At 38.9% G+C, this 26,711-nt stretch overlaps 1 protein-coding gene across 2 annotated transcripts in view; it reads left to right on the top strand.

Annotated features, from left to right (window-relative positions):
• CDH12 (cadherin 12) overlaps positions 1-26,711 on the top strand; it is a 1,418,552-nt gene that overhangs the window by 648,045 nt on the left and 743,796 nt on the right. For both annotated transcript variants that reach the window (XM_082259248.1, XM_082259247.1), the window contains exon 3: positions 7,311-7,390. The gene's annotated coding sequence lies outside the window, so the exon portion shown is untranslated. The remainder of the gene's footprint in view (positions 1-7,310; positions 7,391-26,711) is intronic.

The raw sequence follows: 26,711 nt of genomic DNA, 5'->3' as shown, positions 1-26,711 counted from the left end.
AATAGGTTAAATTTGTGATCCCTATGGCCAAGTGTAACCCCAGAGATTTGGACATGAGAACATATTTTTTTGGCCAACGGTTTTAAGAGAAGGTTACAGATAAAAGAGGGTGATAAGGGGCAGCCCTGACATGTGCCATTTGATATGGGGAAGGGAGTGGAGAGAATTGCTGAGCAGTAGACCAACCTGCCGGGTTGGTATATTGTGCCATTATTGCTGATAATATAGGGCCCTGAAATCCAAATTTCTGCAGAGTCTGTTCTAGATAGGACCATTGGACTGCATCCAAGGACAGGAACAGAAAAGGCATGTTTTGATGGTTGGAATAGTTAATGACATTAAGTAGGCGTCTGCTAGTGTCTGGAGTATGCCTCCCTTTTGTGAATCTGGACTGGTCTGGGTGAATTACTACCTTAGCATAAAGGTTTAGGTCATGATTAAGTAATGAGATGGGGTGGAAGTTTTGGGGAGAGTTGGGTTCTTTTCCAGGTTTCTGTAGGGTTATTATTAAGGCTTTCAACATGTCTTTTGAAAAGGAAGAGAGTGCAGCATCACTGAACAGCGCAGCAAGAGGGTCCATAAGATTGGGCATGAATTGCTTGTAGAAATCAGCAACAAACTTATCTGGTCCTGGGGCCTTATTATTAGGAAGAGACATAATCGCTTTAGCTATCTCTAGGTTCGTGAAAGGGGAGTTCCACATTTCTAATTGCAAATCTCTCAGGCTTGGTAATTGAACAGATTGTAAAAAGGATTACTACTATTGTAGAGGGAGACTGTTGTTCAGTTTTAGGGTCATCCTTTAGATTGTATAGGGAAGAATAGTAAGCACTGAATGCATCAGCTAGTTCTTGTGGGTTTATTAACCTCTATTTAGTAAAGGGGAGAAAAAGGTAAAGGATGGCTGTTTTGGTGCGCTGGACCTTGATTTATTTGGATAAGAATCTACCTGCTTCGTTGCTGCTTGTGTATAAGAAGGATTTAAAGTGTTTATGGTTACGTTCAAACTGATCTAGCAACAAGGACCAGAGCTCCAAACAGAGGTGGACTACTCTATTTTTAGGTTGGTCGGTTGCCTGTTTTATGTTCATTGTATAGAGGTTACGGATCTCTTTCAAGAGTGCAGTCAATGCACTGCAATCTTTTTGTCTTTGCTCTAGACCCTCACTGGATAAGAATTCCATGCATACAGGCCTTGTGCTCTTCCCATAACAAAGTAGGATTAGATACAAGAGTCCTTGTTGTTGAGAAAGAATTCTTCCAGTTGATTCTTTATGATGGCATTGTAAGGAGAAGCTTGAAGAATGTGAGTGTTAATGCGCCATAGGAAAGTGGATAATGATATAGGTGCGTCTGATAAGGTGATACTTACAGGCAAGTGGCCTGACCATGTAATCAAGTGGATGTGGGAAGATGTAATTTTTTGAAGGGCCCATTGATCTGTTAGGAATAAGTCAATTCTTGAATAAGAGTTATGACAGGGGGAAAATAAGGTATAGTCTCATTCTGAGGCATGTTGACACCTCCACACATCTTGAAGTAGATGCTCATTTAAAAAGGAGTGTAGGGAAAGGTTGTGGCATCTGGATGGGGCAGAAGAGTCCATACTAGTGTTTGGGATAATATTGAAGTCACCTCCCCATACGAGAACTCCTCTCCATACCACGTCTATCTTCTTTTTAAGTTTCCTAAGGAAACAAAGTTGACGAACATTAGGTGCATAAACATTGACCAGTGTATATATCTAGTCGTTAAGAGAGCACACAAGGATGATATATAATCCTGCTGGGTCTAGAACACTGTGGTGCATTTTGAAGGGGTGTGTGATCGCCATCAATACTCCCGTTTTTTTTTTTGGTAGGAACGCTGGCTGTGAAATTGTGTGTACATTGATTGTGGGAGCATGATGGTAGAGATGCGGCCTTGAAGTGTGTTTCCTGCATGAAGAGAATATCACAGTCAGATTCAATTGCTAGTTTTCAAAGGAAGGACCTCTTTGCTGGGTGGTTTAGTCCCTTTGCTTTCATGGTGAGGAATTTGGGAGCCATGAGTGGGGGTCAAAGAGCATATTCCAGGTGGTATCCCTTTTGCTGAGAGGTTTTAGATACTTTGTCTGCACTAAACCTTCTGGATTTTTTTGCTCAATACCCTTGCATCCAGAGGGCTTAACAAAGAACTTTAGATTCACACCATCTTATGAAGTCCTTTTTTCATTGTGGCCCTTTAGTTAATCCATCTCCATTTATGGATATAATTAGTGTCACAGTGTTACAACTTACATATGAAAGAAAAGGGAGAAAAAGCCCTTCCCCCCACCTTTTTCAGGTTTATTTATTCATCATAAAATAGACTATAATACATATAATAAAATAGTAAATAATATTGGGCATCATCCATTTGCTTTTTTACAGTTTTTTTTCCCACTTATATATATATACTGTATATATATAGCACCCTCCTAGACAGGTGCTAGAGAGTGAGTATAGTTGGCTTCGTCTGCCTATCAGAGGAGCAGCAGGTAAATTCTATATTGCACTCTGCTTAACAGAGAGCAGAATCTGTGAGTTAGGTCTGCTCAGGGTGCCCAGTGTATGTGATTCATCTGTGCTAAGGGAGTGTCCCCAGCTGATCCAATGGGGAGGCACATTGGACAGTGGAGGAAACCTGGCCAATGACACGCAGGCTTTTGATATAGCCCCTGGGAATGGCACAAACTATTTGTCTTGGTGCATTGTGGGGCAGGGTATAAAAAGCCAGGGGCACGTGAGGTAGAGGTGTTTGGCAGGAAGCAGAGTCCCAGAAGGAGGGTGGCGACTTCCTCCTCTTATGCAGCAGTTGGTGATGGTCACAGGCAGTCTGCCTGGTGAAACTACAGTGTGGAGCTAAACCCAGAGGTCCAGGACGGCTGACTGAGGAGTTGGGGCACTGCAAGAATGTGGAAAGCAGTATCGTGAGTACAGATGATCTTGCCCAGGGGTCTGCCCATGAAGGGGACCACTCCAGAGAGTGTAGTCAGTAGATGGGTGTCAGTCAGTATAGAGAAAGGGGGTACTGGGGGAGTACCCTGAAGATAAATACAAACAGGAACATTTACCTCAGCTTCATTCAAGTGCCGCATCCTCAAGTTAGAAGTCCTCAGAATTTGTGAATAGTTGAAGGTTGGAGTACCCCACTCATCCCTTCTCCTATCCCAATATAAAATAAAAACAACAAAAACATCAACCCCTGGACTGATCATTGACTGAGCCAAGAACGTAAAGTGCTAGGAATTCTGCATGCAGTTGCTACGGGTAACCCAGGGGAATCCAAAAGTGTCAATCGCCAGCAGTCCTCTAGGGTGCAGTGCTACATATATATATATATATATATATATATTTTTTTTTTTTTTTGGGACTTTTTTGGGAGTTTTTTGACAGCTAAGGTATTCCTCCCAAAAGTGATAAGACAATTAAGAAAGCATATCTTCAAGTGAACATTAGGTAAATATAACATTTATTGTTGTTATTTATGGTGTGATTGCACCCTGAGTTGGCTGGCAGAAGTCACAATTCATTTTGATAATTTTATTTTATTTTTTATTTATTTTTCACCATACCCTTGTTTTAACCTATTTCTATTAACACTCATTTTGCGCTCTCAATTTTTTTTACATTTTAACCTATCTTTATATTGCTAAAGCAGATCCCTGTCATTTTTCCTTGTCGGCTTTTTTAAACAAAAATTGAATGGATTTTGCAGCTGTCAATTACATTTTCCCTCGCTTGTTGGTTTAAATAGCCTTGTTTTTACCTCGAGTGGCATAAGGTTGACAAAGGGGTGCGTCCCTGAAACATGTTCTTCAGTCCACTCTATCAATTGACTTTGGTCTCTTTTTACAGTCCAGAGGCAAGCCTCACACGCTGACAGTGGTTTGTACCCCTGGTGGTCAGGTATTCCATCTCCTGGCACAGCGGTCCTACATCTCACACTGCTGTTCAGTGGATCCCCCACTCTCCTTGCTGTCCTGAGTCCCTGTGAGTCCAACTCCAGTGCTTTCTCAGTTTGCAGCACCGATTGATCGGCAGAGGGCCCAGTGCACATGCTGACTTAATCCACAGTGGTGTACCATACAGCTCAGTCGTCCCTGGTTTGTGTCTACTGCTCACAGCTTTACAATTTTCACCTCTGAGGTGCTTCCCAGAGACTGTTATGTAAGTCCTCCAGTAATTTTTTAATAACTTGGACACTGTTTGATCTTGCACCCTGGCTATTTGTGTGCACCTTTTTATGGATCTTTCCCTATTCAGAATCACCTGGAGCTGTGGATCACTAATTATGCCTACGTTGGTATTTCTTGCCCAGTTTATACTGTACAGCAATTTATTTCAATTATTTGTTTCCCGTGACATCTGATCATCTCCTGCCACCTATTGACCTATTGCCAATTCATGCTTTCACATAGTGGAATTTTTGTGACACAACAATCTTTTGTGAGTGTCTGAGTATGTGCATTGGGACAATTTCTTTCATGTTTTGGTTATCCACTAAAATAAGAACTGTCACTATACTAATGACACTTGCTGGGAAGGGGTTAAACATCTAGGGTGATCAAAGGGTTTAACGTGTGCTTAGCCAGTGTTTTGTGTACTGTGTGTTGTGTTTTTACTAAGGGATGTGATGGATTTTATTCCCTGCTTTGTCAGGACAGAGATCTACCTTGTTTACATAGGCAGAGCTCTGTCCTGTGTCTTTCTTTGAATATTAGTGGGTGCCAGGCGGACATCTATTGGCCGGCACCTGCTGATTGGCTTTGCTCCCTAACGGGAAGTGCAGGATCAAGTATATATATGTGATTCTGCACAGAACAGCTGTCCTGTAGCAGTAAATCTGATATAGGGCAGTCGTGAAATGGTTAATAAGTGAATTTTAAATACAATAACAATAAAATAATTAGAGTAGACCTATGGTCTCATAGTAAAAAAAATGTACTGCAGCACTTAATTACAGATAATTGATATTGAATTTATATCAGGGGGCGTTATTTATTTTAGACTCCCGGTCTGAACCATGCACTGTACTTACATTGTTTGTTTGACAGTGGTGTGGGCGTTTACATGTATTTGAGAGAGGGCTCTTAGATACACCCACAAGAAACTAAGGTAGTTTTAACTCATCAAAAGTGTCCATGTATTCTGTGATTTATACCCTTTATACATAAATATCAATTTGCACATGAATACCAAAAGTCATTGTAACAATGCTAATGAAAGAGAGACTATTCACAGCAAAGTAATTGTTCACTTTGCAAAATAAATGTGCAATGTGCTTAGTAATTGAGATGAATTCCATTGCATTAATGAAAATATTGTTGGTAAAGTACATCAATCATCATTTTTAGTTAACCCATTCTCTATATTCACAGCCAAACCCACCAATTACCTTTAAAGTGCCGCTGTCAGTGCTAGGCAAAAAACGTTATGCAACCAATGAGAGAAGCTTTTGTTTCTTTTCTTACGAATACTTAAGCTAGCAGAATCAGTAGTAACATTTTTGGTAGCACATAGCAGCAGTTCAGTATATAGAAATATAGCAGCACCATTATTGAATTTCTGACTCTTGGAAATACACAATGAGCATTTTAGTCATTCGGTAGGGAAGAGAATACAAATAATCACTCCATAAATGAGAACCTCTTCTAAGAAATTTTCTTTACCTTATAAATTGTTAATTTAGCATTTTACACTGTGGTTACTTTAAGCTCACTGTATGTGCCATTATAAGTCATCAGCTCATACTGCCTGCACTTATTTGTTTTAGTACAGCACAGCTGTACTGCTACTCATTATTGTTCTGCTGTTATATATGAATAAGGAGTAGGAATTCCTAGAAATTCAGTAAAGTTTCACAGTCTGTGCATAGCACAGCTTTTTGAAATATTTATAATTAAGCAATGACATAAAGTTTCCTATACATTTTTTACTGATTGTAGCTTCCAGTCTTATTACATAGCTTGTCCTACTGTATTGCTCCTGCTCATATAGATTGTGGCTCATATAGATTGTGGCTTACAAATCATGCAAACATCTGTAAAATCTGCATAGGTGAATCTAGACTGAACAGCTTGCTTCTATTTTGTTTGATAAAAAGAAAAATTTTCCACCCAGATGCATGTTTGATGTATTAAAAGCGTCTCGCTTTCTCTCCCCTATTTGAACATTCAGACATATTTTGGTATAAGGTAATGGGAAATTTAAAGGGATGTATAGTTTATTTTCTTTATTTTTTATGTTTTCATTTATTTTTAAATTGTATATAAATTATTCATTATTATCACATTTAATTTATTAAATGTTTTACTTGTATGATGTATGTGATTTAGAAGTATCCTATATTTTTTATTTATGCAATGAAGGTTTTTTTTTGTAAGTAATAAAACAAGAAAAAAATTGGCTTAGAATATGTGAACATTAAAAATAATGTAAAATACATCTGACAAAAAAATTATAATGTTACTTTAATTATTAAATTCTTCTAAAAATAATTTTTAACTCAAGTATTACATACTTTACACAAAGCATTTAGTCTCCATTCACACTAGTACGACTTGTCAGGTGACTTGGTCAGCCTAACAAGTCACGCACTGTCGCGTCCCATAGTGTAGTAAAGAACCAGTTCTAATAGGAGCGACACAAGTCGCTCCAACTTAGAAAAAGGGTCCTCTACTACTTCGGGGCGACCTGGAGCGACTTACATAGACATTCATTTTATGAAGTCTGTGCAAGTCGCGCCGAAGTCGCGCTGCACGCGACTTCACAGGTCGCCCCCTAAGTCGGAGCGACGTAGTGTGAACCGAGCCTTAACGCGAGAACTCTAATACTATTTTTAGCCAGTTCAGCATACCACAGAGTGGTCCTAAATTTCCAGGGCAGTGTTTTCAAGTTTTCTACTGCAATTGCCTATACACTGTAAGGGCTCATGCACCATGGGCTTAAAAAAAATGCTGCTTTTACAGGTGTTTTTTTGATGCCTGTAAATGCACCTCTATGCAAGCCTATGTGTCCATGCACACATAGGCATTTACAGACAAAAAAAAAAAAACATCAACAGTACATTTAGGAGAGGAACCTTTGGGCAGAAAAAAATGTGGAACAGGCATTTACTCTAGGTGTGTTTAGGTGCATTTGAGCATTAATGCATTCTAATGGCTAGAATAAATTAATATGCTGGACGATTGACTGCATTAAGGAGCATAAGCATGAATTTGCATAAACATGTGTGCATTACATGGCTTTTACTGCATTCTTTAACCAGCTTTACTTCTGCATTCACAGGAGCCGAGCAATCACCTTAAATGTAATGGTCACCATAGACAAAGACATTGGTCACCACCAAGAACCAACTACCAAGAGTGGTAAGAGGTCTTCTATGTTTTTTTACTAATTTGAATATAATGTGGAATACTGTCAGTGAATAGTTGTTTTTTAAATAACATTTTCTAATAGGCTATTAAATATTTTAAGTAGCAATCTTATTATGCATATTTTTTATATATGATGTTAAACCTTACATACTGCTTTTTTTTTTTTTTACTGATCCATGTATTACCTGACCTGAAATTCCAATGCTGGAATGCAATTGCATGTGATTTGATTTTCTTATAATTGGACAAGATTTAAGGCATATTAAGTAAAGAAAAGGGTTTCTCTTTTCTAGATTTCATTTCTGTTCAAATACCAATATTTTGTAAAGTAAGCAAGCCAGGTTTAAAACATTCATTTTGGCACAGTGTTTGAAACAATAACATCTCTCTGAATTCACTCTAGTTCAGTTGTAAACCTCCAGAAATCTCTGGAATTTTTTTCATATATTGTGTTTCATAATTCATACATTTGAGGACATTGCGTTTGCTTCCAATTTTTTTCATATACAGCGCTTAGTGGCTCTGCCTCTGATCTAGGGAAGTTTTACAGTTTGAATGTAATTTGTCTTATGCATCTTCCCCGGTGTGCCTTTTCTTTATGACCATTTACATTCTGTGCACATTCACTATTGCTCTCTCTAGACTTCCTAGTGTGTTTGTCTACTTATCTTAATATCAATAGCTGTCTCATTTCTCCTCATCTACTTCTATGAGTTACTATTCTCTATTGGTGGTGGCACATGCGAAGCTGGCACATAACTTAATATGGCATTAACTTGAAATATTTACTAAGAAAGAGATCTATTATTTACATAAGCATTTGAAGAATAAATGCATAGCAAAAGAACAGTTTATTTCTGCCTTATGCAAACACACATTTCTTAAACTGCTCTCTAGTTTTTATTTCAAGTTGCATTACACATTGACCTTTTTTTTTCTATTAACATTATCTCCCTTGTATGTTGCTGTAGATAACCGGTGTCTCTACTGCATTACCTTTCCTGCTTCACAGTGGATACTATCTATAGTATTTCAGCCATGAGAAAATAGTCCTTTCTTATTTTTTGTCATTACCATTAAAACACTGTCTAAAAAGTAAATTGCTAAACAACAATTCTGTGGGGCAGATTATTCACTCTGGTACACTGTCAAGCTCGGTGAATTGTAAAATTAGCATTTTTGCCTGGGTCTTTATCATACCATTAAAAAAAAAAAAAAGATACTAATGCAGAGGCATGACACATACACCCACTGCAATATGTATATATATATACTTTGTACACACACCCACTGCAATATGTATCTATATATACTTTGTACACACACCCACTGCAATATGTATCTATATATATTTTGCTGTACAGAGTGATTTAATTTAGCTCTTTGAATGAATGGCTGAACCAATCAGCAACTACATGTCTGCATTAAAAAAAATAAAATTAAAAAAAACAAACAAAAAAAAAACCACATTTTTTTGCAACAATTTAATTAAAATATAGTAATGATGTTTTTTTTTTTTTTTTTTTTTTTAACAAATTCAGTTCTGCTTTAAGAAACAGACAGGCTCTTAAAGTAGACCTGAACACAATAAGTGAGGATTCAAATTGCTATAGGGAACATTTAAAATGTTAATTGAGCCTAAGCTGTATCCTGAAAAATGTACTTTTTGTGTTTCATTTCTCCTAAAATATAGCAGTGCACTTCTTGGTATGTCAGTGTATCTAGACACTCCTTTGTCTTTTGCCCCATAACTGTACAGTATATCTGCAGTGCGAGATCCAAGGCACTGATGCCTCTGACTGCTAGTCATATGAGATTTGGAGTGATATTTGGTGATGTCACTACTGCGCAGCTCCTTGTTCTCCTTGCTGGAGGCTCTGACATGGGAAAGAAAAGCCCTGCCTGTACCAAGAGGGCAACCTTCACATAAAGACATGGCACAGAATGGGAAATCCATAATGGAGTAAGATAATCTGCAGGCAGTACTAGTGACTATTCCTGATGATTGGTGTGCTTTACTAGGGCATTCTGGTTGAAAGGTGTCATCAATCTGCTGCAGGTAGAAGGAAAGCATTTTATAATTTCTTATCCTTCTTTTGAACACTAATTTTACAGTGTAATTTCATGGCTCAGAAAGCAGCAGCAGCATTTTAGAGTATGTGAAGTGCGGTTATAGTGAGCAGTATGAGCCAGCTATGTCCAAAAGGACAAAACACCTCATGGGAAGCACCAGCCTGAAAAACATAAAAATCGAGGGAGAAAAAAGTAGGTGGGCTTATTAGATGGTAGTTCCCAAGGGTATACCATAGCATATCGCACACATAAGTCCTATATAAGTTTTAAAAGACATTGTTTAAGAGTAAGCAGGAGATTCAGAGTACAGGTATGTATGAAAGAACACCTCTAACAATATAAAGACCACTGAAAAGCCATCCAGATTTACACAATTGCGTGTACCAATATTTTAGTTGAGGAATGTAATGCTGATCATGAATGATGCCTAAACAAAGATAGTGATTGTCTTCTCAGAGAAAAGGAAGATTCATGCATTAACCTTTCAGGTTTTCGGCAGTGCAAAGGCAATGCTAATAGCAGGAAAAAGCAACGTGACAGTCCGCTGCTTCTAATTTTTCTGTTCAGTCCCTGGGAGAGGGATAAGAACTCTAAGTGTAACTGAACTGCAGCAAAATCAGGTGTTCTGCCCTGGCAGAGTTTGCTCCACTGTGTGGCAGAGCTGTGTATACCTCAGGACTGAATGGGATGATAAATGTGGCCTGATGAACCCCAAATTGTATGGGGTGAATTTAGGAAACTGTGCTGAACACAATGCCACCCTCCTTTTCCCCAAAGTTCAAAAGTCGCGAACAGAACAGTCAGACTAATATCTCCTGTCTTTGCTAAGCAGATTTGGAAGTGAAAGGGGTCACAATTTAACCATAGCTATACTGCACCATAGCCGAAAGATGACTATAGCGTGGCTCTGCAGGGCATCCATGGACTTCCTCCCAGAACACGCCTTCCATGCACCAACTGGGGAGGGGGGGGGTGCTCTTTGAAGGCTGTGTCCTTTGGACAATGCTGATCACAGATTGAGGTAAAGGGCCAATCAAAGTGGACCATGTGATCAGGTGTGTCCAGTAACAGCTGATCACATGCAAACAAACTTGCTATTTAACGACATTCCTTTCCTCACATGTGAGGAAAGAAGAGCCATTAACTGGCAGGGCACTGGTAATCAGTGGTCTGATGATCAGTGCAGTTGCATCAGTGCCAATCACTGCCCATCCATGCAGCTTATTATTGCACGTCTGTGTATATTATCGGTGCTCATAAGTGTCACCTATCAGTGCTAATCAGTGCCAGCTATCAGTGCCCATCAGGGCCACCTCATCAGTGCAGCCTTGTCAGTGCCACCTCATCAGTGACCATCAGTGCAGCTCATCAGTGACCATCAGTGCTGCCTCATTAGTGCAGCCTCATCAGACCATCAGTGCTGCCTCATTAATGGCCATCAGTGCAGCCTCATCAATGCCTATCAGTGCCCATCAATGAGCCTCATCAGCACACATCAGTGAAGAAGAGAAATTACTTATTTGCAAACTTTTATAGCAAACTTTATAACAGAAACAACCACTTGCCAATCGCCGCAAGTACATATACTGCGGCGGTCAGCCCCTCCTGGGCAAAGTGACGTACCAGTACGTCACTCGCCCATGAGCCTCTAGGGGGCGAGCGAGCGCAGCCGGAGGCGCGCTCCCACTCCGCTCGTTCCCTGATATCCCAGCGCGAGTGACCGGCGGCTCTGATGTCTGCCGGCCACTCGCGATCTCATGCTGGAGAGGGAGAAAGGCAGGCGGCTAATGTAAACAAAGCCGCCTGTCATTCTCCCTGGTGTAACTGCAGAGACTATACGATCCTGCTATGTAGGATCGTATGTATCTGTGGTTACATCACAAGCCACGCCCCTTGACAGTTAGAATCACGCCCCTAGGGACACACTTAACTCCTTGATCACTAATAAAGTTAACCCCTTCCCTGCCAGTGTCATTTTTACAGTAACAGTGCATATTTATAGCACTGATTACTGTAGTAATGTCACTGGTAACCCCAAAAGTGTCAAAAATGTTAGTCAGGGGTCCGATCTGTCCACCGCAATGTTGCAGTCCCGCAAAAAAAAATTGCAGATCGCCGCTATTACTAGTAAAAAAATTAACAATAAAGTTGATATAAATCTTTCCCGTAGTTATTAAACGCAATAACTTTTGCACAAACCAATCAAAATCTGCCTATTGCATTTTTTTTACCAAAAATATGTAGCAGAAAACAAATTGGCCTAAAATGTTAAAAAATGTTGATTTTTACATTTTTTTTTGAGAATTTCATATAAAAAATGTAAAAAATGTTATTTTTTCAAAATTGTCGCCCTTTTTTTTTATAGCGCAAACAGTAAAAATTGCACAGGTGATCAAATACCACCAAAAGAAATCTCTGTTTGTGGGAAAAAAAGGACGTCAATTTCATTTGGGTACAGTGTCGCACGAACGCCCAATTGTCCGTTAAAGTCACGCAGTGCCGAATTGCAAAATAGGCCCTGGTCTTTGAGCAGGCAAATCATCCAGGGCTGAAGTGGTTAACCACTTCAGCCCTGGAAGGTTTAACCCCCTTCATGGCCAGGCCAATTTTTTGCGATATGGCACCGTGTTAATTTAAGTGACAATTGCGTGGTTGTTCGACACTGTACCCAAATAAAATTGATGTTGTTTTTTTTACCCACAAATAGAGTTTTCTTTTGGTGGTAAGTAATTGATTGCCTCTTGGGTTTTTATTTTTTGCGCTATAATAAAAAAACACTGATAATTTTGAAAAAAAAATATTTATTTTTACTTTCTGCTATAAAAGACACCCATTAAAAATAATTTTAAAAATCTAATTCTTCATCAGTTTAGACCAATATGTATTCTGATACATGTTTTTGGTAAAAAAAATCATCCCAATAAATGTATATTGATTGATTTACACCAAAGTTATAGCTTCTACAAACTATGGGATATTTTTGTGAATTTATTATTATTATTATTTTTTTTTTTTACTAGTAATGGTGGCAATCAGCAACTTATAGCCGGACTGCGACATTGCAGTGGACCAATTGGACACTAAGTTGCACTTTTTGGGGACCAGTGACACCAATACAGTGATCAATGGTAAAAAAATATGCACTGTCACTGTACTAATGGCACTGGCAGGGAAAGGGTTAAAATCAAGGGTGATCAAAGGATTAAATGTGGTCCTAGGGAGTTCTTTCAAATTGTGTGGGGGCTGCTTGTACTGTGGGACGACAGAGATCCACATTCTTGCTTTGCAGAAACAATGGATCTCTGTCTTCCCTTGTCACAGAATGGTGATCTTCCTTGTTTACATAGGTAGACCAATGTTTGGCTTCTGTCAGCAACGATCGGTGGGTCCTGGCGGACATTGGGTCCACTGGATCCATTGCATGGCTCCATGCCTACCCACAGTTCATATACTTTTTCGTTCGGCAAGTGGTTAAATAACACCAAAAGAAAGCTCTATCTGTCTCAAAATAATGATAAAAAATGAATTTGGATACAACGAAGGAAAAATAGGGATGGCGGCGCTGCCTATATAATTTAGATATAGTGGGGTAAAGGCTCTGAAAGTGCCTATGTGCTGAATTAATAAGTGCAATAATATAATGTAAATACACTCATACAGAAATGTAATCCATAAAACATCAAATTAGTGCAAATAAGCAAGTGCAATGTGCAAAAGTGCCTTCAAGAATATTAAAAGTGACTAGTGCATAAAAAAAAAATGTGGTAGGTAACATACATAGACAATAAGTAACCAATTGAATTGATCAAAAATAGTGGTAAATTACATGCAATCTTAAAGTGCTTTGAAAAAATGTGCTATATGGTGTGAGCAACCCCAATGTTACCACCTCACTGGTATGGGGGTAATATAAAGTGCCAACAGAAACCGATATAAAATTTATATACAGCTCGCAAAGTCCAGTAAAAAGATCCAGTAAAAAAGTCTATACGTCACATGCAGTGACTACAGGTGAACATAGGTTGATATAGGTGACAACACTCGGGTAACAACACTCTGGTGATTGATAGGTGAAAAGTAACCCCGTGGTGGGTGGTAAGGTGCTGGGATATCCCTCCAGTAGAAATGCACACTTACCAGAAACACCCACCCCACACAGGGGTATAGAGCGGGTGTTTAAATGGGTCTAGCAACCCAGCGATATCCTCCTATCCCTGGATTCTTGGATACAACTTTGCATGACCACACAGTTGTCATTCAAAGTGCGACAGAACTGAAAACTGAAAATTGGCCTGGGATAAAAGGGGGTGAAAGTGCCCAGTACTGAAGTGGTTAAAGGTGTTTTAGTTTAATACCTGTTCTGTTCGAAACATCCTTCTTTCTTTTTCCGTTGTAGTCCTTTTATCTGTGCTGGGCACATTTGTTCCTTCCATCTTTCATCTTCCTTCTTTGTCCTCACATCCCAGGATAATTAAATTCCTAAAATTCAAATGGTTTTGAACCCGTCAGCACTGAAAGGTTAGCTCGTGCTCAGGTTTTCCTAATTAGACAGTGTAAGACAGGAATTTTATTTAAAATTCTGTTTATTTTCTGTAGAAGATATTTACTTTATTCGGTAATATGTATACATTATAATACAGCCAGAGTTAAAAGAATACAGGGGTATCATAAACCTTCATGATCCTAGGGTCCTTAAAGGAGTGGTGAAGCCCTGTCATAAATGGCCAAGTTGTAAATGGTCTGGTTTGCAATTTTAGGAATACACACCTGAAAGACTGGGGTAGTAACCTATAGCTGAGCTCCATACTTCATCAGAGTTATTTTTCATTAAGTACATATTCTATAATTCTTACTGTAATTGAGTTACCTTTCTAAAAATTGGTTACACAATTTTAGAGGTAGATACCACTCAATTCATCAAATATATATTAGGCCCCAAAAGATAGTAAAACACAATACAACTCCTAGGAAAATGTGTTGGTAAATAATATGTTTGGTCTCTAAAGCTATTAGTTTTACTCTGTAAATAAAAGAACATAATGGTTTTGGATTGTGGAGGATTGTCCTAATACAATCTAGACTCACTCAAGATTATTATAAGTGAGTTATCAATGGGCCTTGTAAAATACTCCAGCACACCTACAACAGTCCCCTTGGACGTTTTGATTGTGTGGGGTAGTTCTGTACCATACTGGCTAGATGACAAGATAAGGTGGCTGGAAGCTCTCATTTTATCACTGAGACTATTTAGGAATAATAAGAGTCATTTATGATGGCCATTTACAAGATCAGAATGGTTTCCTCTTCAATTGATCTTAAACGTGAAGTATGACCAAAGCTTTTTTTGGCCATACTTCTCTCCTGTGCTAACGGAGTGCACTTAGCTTTGCTCTCCTGTGACTCAGAGTCAGCCAACGGTGAGCTAAAGCCCATTGTTAGTTGACCTCACAGAGCCACTCCAGTCTATGGGAGGATCCAAAACATATTTTCGGGATCCACCCAACTGCCTGAGTGACAGCTGGCTCTTGCTTTCAGCATTGGGCTGAGAGTAAAAGCAAGCTTAGCCTGCCTCTTTCCAGCCCAGAGCTCCAGAGACTGCTGGAAGGACAGAGCAGAGGGCAGGTGACCAACAGTCACTAGACATGTGAGGTTCGTTTTGTTCAGAATCAAAATTTGGACGATTTATTTTAATATTCGGAAATTCTGATATATCCAAGTTTCTGAATCACAATATAAGTAAATTTAAATGAAACCGAAATAGGCTATAACAAAACAAAGTTTCTTCTGAATTTGAATCAAATTCTAATTGAATTTGAAATCGAAGCAAATTCAAAGACTAATTTGAAATGTAAACATTGCTGACTATTGCTGATTTCCTTCAAAAACTTTGTGCAAGTGTGCCTAAAATAATTTGAAGCCAAAGAGTATTCAAAAATTTATTAAATTTCGATTTTTATTTTGTGCGCTGACTCTGCATTTTTTTTAAATTGATAAAAATAAACAAGAAAAATATATATCTTTGAAAGCATTCTTATTTTACATTATTTCTTCACACCGGCCTAAAACCTTTGCACAGTACTGTACATAGAGACAACAAAATATTGAAGTCAGATATTTATTTTATAACTTAGAACACTTCACATATTCTGAATAAACATTATTAGTACAAAGAAGATTACCGTGTCAAAAATCAAACTTTCAATATTTCTGGTAAACAAATAATTTTAGCATCCTTTGTGTCCAGTTGTATAGATAGATGCCTTTTATAACCTAGGACCCTTCATTTTGCTTTCTCTTTCATCCAGCCATAGATGATGTGATTTTCTTTTCTGCAACCGTGAGTTAGTGTTGACGGGGTAATCTCTCCCGTGAAGCTATTGTGTTCTCCCGATAGAGGGGGCACAGGGAGTCATCCCTACCGGGAAAACTCACAATGATTATTGCCAGCCACTGCTAATAATTGCATGAAAAAATTACATGCTGGTTGTACCTATGATGATCAATGCATCGACTTACAATCATCCTGCCCTTAAATGTCTTGAATCTCGGCTGGTCCCTGCTGAACTGGACAAGATTCAAACTATCTATGTCCGGCTTTACTGTAAGTACAAATAGAGAACATAACAATTATAGAGCTTTTATGGCAAATGTAGGTAGAATTTGTAAGCAACGCAGGCAAGACACAGTTCGAGAATAACAAACAGTGGCAAACATACATAGGGCAGCAGCCCCCCTAATACTTACCTGAGCCCCATCTAGATCCAGCGATGTTGCAGTGGTATTTGAGCTGTCTGGGACTCCCCACCCCATTGGCTGAGACAGCAGCGCAGCACCATTGGCTCCCACTACTGACAATAAAGTCAGTCAGCCAATGTGGAGAGAAAGGGGGTGGGACTGCAATGCAGATCCATATCTGAATGGACACATGGAGGTGTGGCTCAGCTCAGTTGTGACCATAGAAAGCTGCTTGCTGTAGAGCACTCAGAAGGAGGGAGGGGCCAGGAGCACTGAAGAGGGACCCGAGAAGAGGAGGATCAGGGCCATTCTATGTAAAACCTCCACACAGAGCAGGTAAGTATCACATGTTTGTTATTTTTAACAAAAAAAAATAAAACAACGATACTTTAGTATCAATTTAAGGATCAAACTAGACCAACAAATAAACAACCTGGGGTGGTCAAAAAAATAAATAAATATTGGGTGCGCTTATTCCAAGAGTGCTGGTCAAATAGGCTAGGACCTATTTTCTGTTCCAAAAACAGAAACAAGAAGACTAGCAAGAAGACTAACATGACTCCCATCACAATAAATAAAAGGATATAATCATTAAAAAACATTCTGTTTTTGGGAACATACTGTATGTTATGATATAGAAATGAATGTTATTCTTATTCATAATAATCAACTTGAAATAACCTTCCACTAATCTATCTTTACTGAAATATTAATGTAATGATTTGGCATGGGTTAGGGTTACTATTATTGCACTTTGTATCCTCATCATAGTGCTCTTGCACTAATTTGCCTAATAAAACTGCCACCTTCATTTTCATAGATTACATTACTTGATGATGAGAAGGTGGGCTGCCATTAAATGCGGTGGAACAGATCTACTGTGCATAGATTGTACAAAATATAAAATAGGAATCTATTGTACAGTACATATCTAATCCATTACCATTACCATTATTTACATCAAGGAAAAAAACCTCTCCATTACTTCTCCAGTAATTCCTGGGCAGACCTTGGGATGTGACAACTGTTAAGACACAGGAAGCTGCAGGGTGTGTGCTCATAAGGTCAGCTGGTGACATCCTTCCTGTGTCTTAACAGTTGTCACATCCCAAGGTTTGCCCAGGAATTACTGGAGAAGTAATGGAGAGGTTTTTTCTTTGTTCAAAGATTTTATTGAAAGGAACAAGTAATACACACAGTGGTCCAATAATGGACTGAGGTTTTTTATACAACAAGTGCCGACATTGAGGTAACCATGGACTCCAATCATCTCGCAAACACTAAGCTACTTTGCATGACTGAAAGCTACATCTGCCTTGCTGTTGCCGGTTGAAACCACTGACTCCACTTATCTCTGAATTGCTAAGCTACTATTCATGACTGAAAGCCACACCTGCCTTGCTGTTGCCTTTGGTAACCACTAACTGCATTCACATCCAAACCCTGATCTTCTGTGCATGACTATAGTTTACCTATGATGATATCCTTGGGTTATCGATGTGTGGAGACATAGAAGGACCCTGGACCTCTTAAAGGCCCTGGCTGGGTATTAAGCCACAAGTGTTACTGACCTCTAGTAACGGGCTCAATGTGAGCTGATATGTGTGTTTTAGCCTAAAAGCTCTTTCCCAGCAACTAACACAGAAAAATCATAGAGATATCCAGCCAGGCCATCTCAACATGAGGTTTAAAAGCTATTGATCTACTAACATACGCAAAAAGGATATTTACAAAAACATCCCTGTCAACTGTTAATGCCTACTTATTGGCATTTTTATCTTATGCTTTTTTTTTTTTTTTTATTTATCTTTTGCTTTTAATCAAATATCTTGATACACACAAATTCAGATTTGCACTATAATAAGTTAAAATGAAACCTGGTTGCAGCCAGAGCTAATTCAGTTTCTATTTGTACACATCAACAAAGCCTTGAGTCATTTGTATGGCAGCAGGATGTCACAATGATCTGCACTACAGTCTTGCATTAATGAAATCTTGGCCAAGTTTAAATCCCACCGCAGTCTAATGACATTGAGTTTTAACATTATGGTGGCTTGTAGGTTGAGCGACTTCAAAAAAACTTATTTTAACCCTTCAATGATGCAAGGAATGATAAGAGTACTGTAAGATGATCGGTTATGATAGAGCAGCATTTGTATATATCAAATGCTCAATGTTGAATACTGAAGAATACACTGTCAAAATCTGCAATAAAATTTGGCATCAAGCCATTTAAACATTTATTTATGTCAACATCAAAGCTATGGTTAGTCCTATATTATTTCAGATCTTTACATTTTCTCAGTAGTATTTCTATTGGAGACTTGGTTATAATGCTTCTTTAATAGTAACAAATTGAGTTATATTAACCTATGCTAGTAATAAGCTAGTAAATAATGAGCTAGTATTAAGCTAGTAAATAAAAATGTTACACAGAATTAAGAAATAAATAAATAAACATAATTTTGTAATTCTTAATGTTGATATTATTGTTGGTATTCTTGTTCCTGTTTTTACAGGTTTTACATTTTAAAAAGGGCTCAGTTCACAAAAATAAATTATATATTTTAACTGCATCATGGTTATCAGATGGTATTTTTCTCCTAAAATATTCAATTCAAAAACATAAATATGAAAGCTTTATTTTTTAATGGAGCAGAATTTTATTACCACCACAAATGGTTCTTTTTTCTGCTCTCCCCAATAAGCACTTCACTAAAACAAAGCTAGAGATATTATCAGATGCAATAATAACCCATGCAATAAACCGTGCAAATTTACAACAATTAAGTAAATAAACAGTAATGTGTATTTTGGTAAATACCTTTTACCTAGCAGACCCTATATAGGGCAAAGGTCATATTTGAGGACTCTAAAATGTTGTGCTGTCTGCTTTGTCTTTATGTTCCTCTAAATGACCAAAATGTATTAATTCATGCCTACTTGTATGATCCCAAAACATGTCCATTTTAGATCAAGGAGTAAGTGCTGTTCTGATGAGAAGGTGGGGTTGGCTTGTTGCACTGCTGCACAAGGCCACTGAAATCACACAGAGGGCATAGGACTATATGCTGGGGTGGGGAGCAATAAAGTGTATGTACAGCCACAGGGGCATGGCTGGCTACCGAGATGTGAAAAGTGTTCTTAGGGAACTCTGTCTCAGATTCCTGATCTTCTAACTGATCCAAATCAGGGGCATTGTTTTCAAACAATGCAGCCTATGATGAGGCTTGCAGGGTGGAGCAGCTCCGCAGAAGCTAGCAGGGAGATACAGCACCAATCTCTAAACAGGTCAAAAATGCCATTCCCCGGTACCAAACTTGCCTGATGGCACAGCTAGATTCTGTGACAATTGATCTTTTTTGCTCCTTAAACATGATGTGCGAAAAATGCAGCACAATGGGCTCCATTCATAGAACCAGATGCGGTATGTAGGTGTCCAGACACATTTTCCCTAAATACCGTATGTGATCCTTAAACTCTCAATTCACTATACTCTTCTGCTGTATTTACAGCAAAACGCTGAAATTGCTCGGTAAATACCACTTGAACAGGCGTTAAAATCAATTTACTGAAGGAAATAACTAATTAACTGCATGTGGTAATTAAGTAGTAGTTGTGACAAGTGGAATGTGTACTGGTTGTTAAGGCTGCCTGTGTCCTTTACAACTGGTAACTGTCATGGTTGTTAAGGAGCAGGCGGCCGCCGCATCCCTAACAACAGATGAGTCCTCAGCTGTCATTTGGGCTGCCGCCAACCTCTGAATGTAACAAAACAAATTACCAGCATTAAAAAATCAGGGGAAAACAGTGTGGGATCCCCAATACAGAGATCCCCTTTGGGTCTGGTATGGATTTTAAGGGAATCCCCCATGCTAAACTTTAAAAAAAAATCTTGTGCGGGGTCCACCCCAAAATTCATACTAAACCCTTATCTGAGCATGCAGTTGGAAATATCAGGAAAGGGGGGACAAGGGAGCATCCCATCTGAACCATATCAAGCCACATGCCCTCAACATAGAGGGTGCTTTTGGGCACGGGGGCTCTGCCCTCCAAAACAACTTGTCCGCATGTTGATAGGGACAAGGACCTCTTTCCCATAACCCTGGCCAGTGGTTGTTGGAGTCTGCAGGGAGGCTTATTGGAATCTGGAAGCCTCTTTTTATAAGGGGGCCCCAAGATTCTAGCCTCCCATGTGAATAAGTATGGGATACATAATACCCCTACTCATTCACCAAAACAAAAGGTTAGTGGAAAAAAACAGAGGGGCCAAAATGCTATATATTACAGCTTACCAGTCAATAAATGTATCCATATTAGAAGATTCCCCATTTCAGGTGTTTTTACTTTTCTTTCAACTAATGCTCAAGCCAATAAACCCATTTCATGTGGTAGGGTGACAACACTTACTCTTCACACTGTATCTATGGAAAAGCAGTACTGTCATCCTAGACTTCTCTCCTGATTTAGAAATACAAACCATTCTTCCTCTCCTCCTCTTTAACCGCCTTAGCGGTAAACCCGAGCGTGACTCGGGGTAGGAATTTCCTGCTATTAGCGGTATCCCCGAGTCACGCTCGGGGTCAATGGGCAGAGCGTGCAGACAGCGCAGCGGAGCTTCTCTTACCTTATCCTGGCGATCCAGCGATGAGCTCTCATTGCTGTGACCGCCAGCGAGATCTCCGCCGCTCGTCTGTCGGTAGGAGGACTTCCTAGTTCCGTTCCCTGCAGCAGCAATGCTGCATGGGAGCGGAACTAGGGAGGGAAATTCAAAAAAAAAAAAAACGTTGCACAAAACACATAACACATTTTATATTATATATATGCATATATATATATGCATATATATATATATATATATATATATATATATATATATATATATATATATATATATATATATATATATATATATATATATATATATATATATATATATATATATATGTATATATATATATATATATATATATACCTATATACACACACACATATATATATATATATATATATAAAATTATATTATTGATTCGATTATAATTCATGCGTTATATATATATATATATATATATATATATATATATATATATATATATATATATATATATGTATATATATATATACACACACACATATATATATATAATATATAGCGCATTAATTATAATCTAATCAATAATATAATTTTATTATATATATTATATATTAAATAATAAAATAATATTATTGATTCAATTATAATTCACTTGTTTGTGTTTCAAATTTATCACATCTGGGATGTCTACTAGAGTCTTGTTTTGGTCAGGTTTAAGTCAGTAATTACTAAGAATTGTAGGCCTATAATACATAACGCCAAATTTCCATGAAAAGAATTGTACCGCTTTTGGAACAGAATTCCTGACAGAATCATACCGCCAGGGAGGTTAATACAGTACATTGGGGTAGGGTATCATGGGTAGATGGGAAAGCTGATAAGATTGTTTGATATCTCAGTTCAGTGCAAAGAAAGCTACAAATGCAATGAATGTCTGAGAATATCACATGGAATTTTCGTACCTGCAGAAAAATATACTTAGCTCGAAAAAAAGAAATGCAGCCACAACATTCAAGGACCGAAAAGCTGTGATATATAACATTTTTATTTTTAAGGTTGTAAAACGTTTTTTGCATCAATAGCAATATTTATCTGCTATTTAAAGCTGGCCATACACAGATCAAAATTCATCCAGTTCAGCAGGGATTAGCCAAATTTTAATCCATAAATGAGCAGGCTGTTTGTACCCGAGTCAATCCAACGATCGACTTGGGTACATCTAACCTGTCGATTTTTTTCTTTATATCACAGCAGCTAGCAGTAAGCAATGTATTCTGCCAGCCGGGAAGGCTCTGTGTGCGCCTCGCTGTCAGAGTACTATAGCACTGCTGGAGGCATCCGGCAATTTTCTTTTCTTCCACCCATGATGGAAGGAAAGATAAACGAGTAGTCTATAGGCTGTAGTCTATAGGCTGCTTTAGTTTTCATGTTGATCTGGATAACAGTTCCTGTGGTATTTAGTAGTAGCACAACAATAAAATTCAGCTTTTCTTATACTTTTCATCAGTGGTGGTAGCAGCTCTCCACTGCTCTCTCTGCCTTTAAATTCTGATTTATAATGTAGAACTTCACAGTTTCATGCTTAATGAGAGCTTTGCAGACCAAATCACCTCCTAGTGTCATGTCACTGCATCACGTTACAATAAGGCTCATCTTCTGCAATCTCTCTACCTAGGTTACATCTTCTGAAATAGGCAGAAGACCAGCAGGATCATATGACCTGAATTTAGAAGACACTGGGCTCCATTCACAAAAGCATGCGATATTTATGTGTCCGGTTACATTTTCCCTATCGCATTTGATCCTGAAATTGTCAATTCACTATACCTCTTTGTGGTATTTACTGCAAAACACTCATAACACTTGGTAAATGAGCGTTAAAATCAATTCACACATGGAAATATTTAAATAAATACATGTATAGATTTAGTATTAGTTCAGGCATGTGGTAATGATGTAAAGAAAAAAAATGTGCAGTGCTGTGAAAACATTGTCTAATAATCATATGTAAAAGTCCAAAATCCAGTGAAGATGATAGTCCCACAACCGTTGTGATAGATAGGAGATCCTGATGTAAACCCAGTGACACCTACAGGTTGTCTGTGATGCAAATATGTTCACCAGAAATGTGGTCACTGACTTCCCAGGATCTGTCCATGATGCCCACATACACTATATTGTCAAAATTATTGGGACGCCTTTACACTCACATGAACTTTAATGGCATCCCAGTCTTAGTCTGTAGGGTTTAATATTAAGTTGGGCCACCCTTTACAGCTATTACAGCTTCAATTCTTCTGGAAAGGCTATCCATCAAGGTTTAGGAGTGTGTCTATGGGAATGTTTGACCATTCTTCCAGAAGCGCATTTGTGAGGTCAGGCACAGATGTTGGAGAAAAGACCTGTCTCCTAGCCTCTGCTCTAAATCATCCCAAAGGTGTTCAATCGAATTGAGGTCAGGACTCTGTGCAGGCCAGTCAAGTTCATCCACCCCAAAATCGCTCATCCATGTCTTTATAAACCTTGCTTTGTGCACTGGTCCAAATCATTTGGTGGAAGGGGGATTATTGTGTGGGGTTGGGCTTGGCCCTTTAGTTCCAGTGATAAGAACTCTTAAAACATCAGCATACCAAGACATTTTGGACAATTTCACGCTCCCAACTTTGTGGGAATAGTTTGGGGATGGCCCCTCCCTATTCCAACATGACTGCACACCAGTTCACAAACAAGGTCCATAAAGAAATGGATGAGCGAGTTTGGGGTGGAGGAGCTTGACTGGTTTGCAACCTCCTGACCTCAACCTGATAGAACAAATTTGGGATGAATTAGAGCAGAGAATGTGAGCCAGGCCTTCTCGTCCACACCACATCATAATCCCCCCTCCACCAAATGATTTGGACCAGTGCACAAAGCAGAGTCCATAAAGACATGGATGAGCGATTTTGGGGTGGGGCCTGCACAGAGTCCTGACCTCAACTCGATAGATAACCTTTAGGATGAATTAGACCAGAGAATGCGAGCCAGGCCTTCTCTCCAACATCAGTGCCTGAAACAAATGCGCTTCTGGAAGAATGGTCAAGCATTCCCATAGACACACTCCTAAACCTTGTTGGACCTTGTAAAGGCAGGCATCCCAATACTTTTGGTAATAGAGTGTATATATATATACCACTGCTGTTGATAAGTCTGCCTGAAAATTGGATCTTTGGAGCCGAAAATAAAGACAATTTCTTGTTAGGATTCGATGTAGTTTGCGGTTTTCTCCTTTTCCCATTCTAAACCATATCAAACAAATGCACAGCAAACATGTTGGGGCATGCATTAGAAGTCCAAACAAATGGGGGAGAAAGGCTGAACATTCACACTGGGCATTTTTGGGTAAACAAACAGGAAATGTGTGCAGCAAGCAGTGAGGGACACATCAGAAGTGTACAGCTAAAAAAGAGATGTAAGCATGCATAAATGAGGCATCTAATAGAGAACAAGCAGATGCCACTATCAAGGGCATCTAATAGAGAACAAATGGATGCCACAAGCAAGGTATGCACCAGAAATTAGGCATCGAATAGAGAACAGATGTCAAAAGCAAGGTATGCACCAGAAATTAGGCACCTAATAGAGAACAAACAGATGCCACAAGCAGGGTATGCACCAGAAATGAGACATCTAATAGAGAACAAAAAACAGATGACACAAGCAAGGTATGCACCAGAAATGAGGCATCTAATACAGAAAAAAAAAAACAGATGCCACAAGTAAGGTATGCACCAGAAATTAGGCATCTAATAGAGAACAAACAGATGCCACAAGCAGGGTATGCACCAAAAATGAGACGTCTAATCCAGAACAAACATTGGCCACAAACAAGGTACTAGAAATGTTCTGTTCTCACTACACATATGCCCCAGGCGTGTATGTAGCTCAACATACAGTTAAGCCTTCCATCCTATAATAACCAGTCTGTCTGTAACTTAAAGCTTTATTACGATGAAAGAATGGTGGTCACATGAAAATAGGGTTCATCAGATAGGATAAATATCAGATAGGATGAATATGGCGAAACTAGAAATAAACAGATAAGAACATACAATAAGTACATGAACATGAACAAGATATGCACTGAGTATACAGTTAACAGTTCACAGGCATACCAGCAATGCTTTCTAGAAGGATTCAGGAATCTTCCCCAGGAACATGAGTTTCAGGACTAGCTCCTCCATGCGGTGTGCTGATAATAGAATATTTTCAGAGAGAACTTTCCAGTAAGAGATGGAGCTAGTTACCAGTGATAAAGCAGGGAAATACCATGGAGTACTGTCCATCTGTAGTCTTTTGTCACAGTTTCATCATGTGGACAATATCGGTATTGCAAGTTCAAGAAACATTACTTCTTCCATAGACTGAAGGCATGACAAGAAATGAGGCAGATAAAACAGATAAAGACATGTTCCACAAGCAAGGTAGGCACCAGAAATGAGGCAGATAAAACAGATAAAGACATGTTCCACAAGCAAGATAGGCACCAGAAATTAGGCAGATAAAACAAATAAAAACATATTCCACAAGGCAAACATAAAAGTGCATCTGCTAAGACAAATGATGCTGTTAAAAAACTTACCATGTGCCCCACCGGATCCAGAATGTTCAGCTTCTCTTCTGCTGAGCTCTCCTCCACCATTGCTCACTTCTGCCAGAGCCCTTAGAAGTGTGCACTGGAAAAGAAGTGCCGTCTGCTGGATATGATGACACCTGCAGTAAATGACCTCACACCTGCCAAATACTGCTTGTGAATGCCATAAACCTTTTGAAAAACGCTGAGCAGTATTTTACCACATTTCTTAAAGTGGAGTTCCACCCTAAAATTACAATTACCTCCATCTTCATGCCCGGGGTCACCTGAAAAACAAATGGATAATGACAATTTTTTTTTTTTTTTTTTTACTTACCTGGTTTAGAAGAAAATATACTTACCTTACTTCCTCTTCCTCCCCTCAGCGGCCACGGCGATTCATCACTTCCTGGCTTGCAATGATTCCTGGGAGCTGAACGTCATCGCTCCCAGGAATCAATGCGCCTGCACAGGCCCCGACGTCAGTTCCGGTGCAGGCGCCGTCATACCTTGCTAAACAGCTTCTGGGCATGCCCAGAAGCTGTGCAGGGATGACGCTGCGGCACCGGAAGTGACGGCGGGGCCGGCGCAGTGCATCGTGGGACCGAAGAGGAAGGAAGAGGACACTGAAGAGGATCGCGCTGGCTTCAAGCTGCCCACACCTGAGATGGCAGCGCTGGACAATACATTTTCAAGGTAAGTATTTCTTCTAAAAGGTAAGTGCAACCCAGGACAGATCAGAGGCTATCCATTGTGGAATGTACTAGCCCTGACTGTCCCGGGGGTATTTTTATTAAAAAAACGTTCCCAGGGTGGAACTCCGCTTTAAGGTGCTCGATACTGCTACATGAACGAAGCCCAACGACTTTTAATAAGCTAAATTAGCATTCAAATTTACTAAAGGAACACTATTTTCTAGGGTGTTAGTCATTTGTCAAAGCATCTTTCATTACAAATCACATAGGTAAATGCGTTAATTGTTTGTACTGTTTTATTTAACAGCTGTTCTTTTCATCCTGGTTTTAAACTGGTTATTGTGGTGTGATAAGGGGAATAAATAATAGGTCTTTGGATTATAAACTTAAATGACTTTCATCCTAGTCCAGTACTAAATTAGTTAAAATCTGTCATACAATATTTTCCTCTCATTTTTAATCTATGGAATTATAAAAACACAACCTGGGCCTAGTTGTCTTCATTATTACCTCATGCTTCCCCCTAATTCCTTGTGCTTTTAAAGTAGCACATTCTTAGCTGAGGAATAAATGTGCTGCTATATATCTACTTTATAGTGACTCCAG

Source organism: Pelophylax lessonae (assembly GCF_965119305.1).
Source record: "Pelophylax lessonae genome assembly, chromosome: 5".
Classification (NCBI taxonomy): Eukaryota; Metazoa; Chordata; class Amphibia; order Anura; family Ranidae; genus Pelophylax; species Pelophylax lessonae.
Note: the sequence above shows the minus strand (reverse complement) of the source record. Positions and strands in the feature narration are given on the sequence as shown.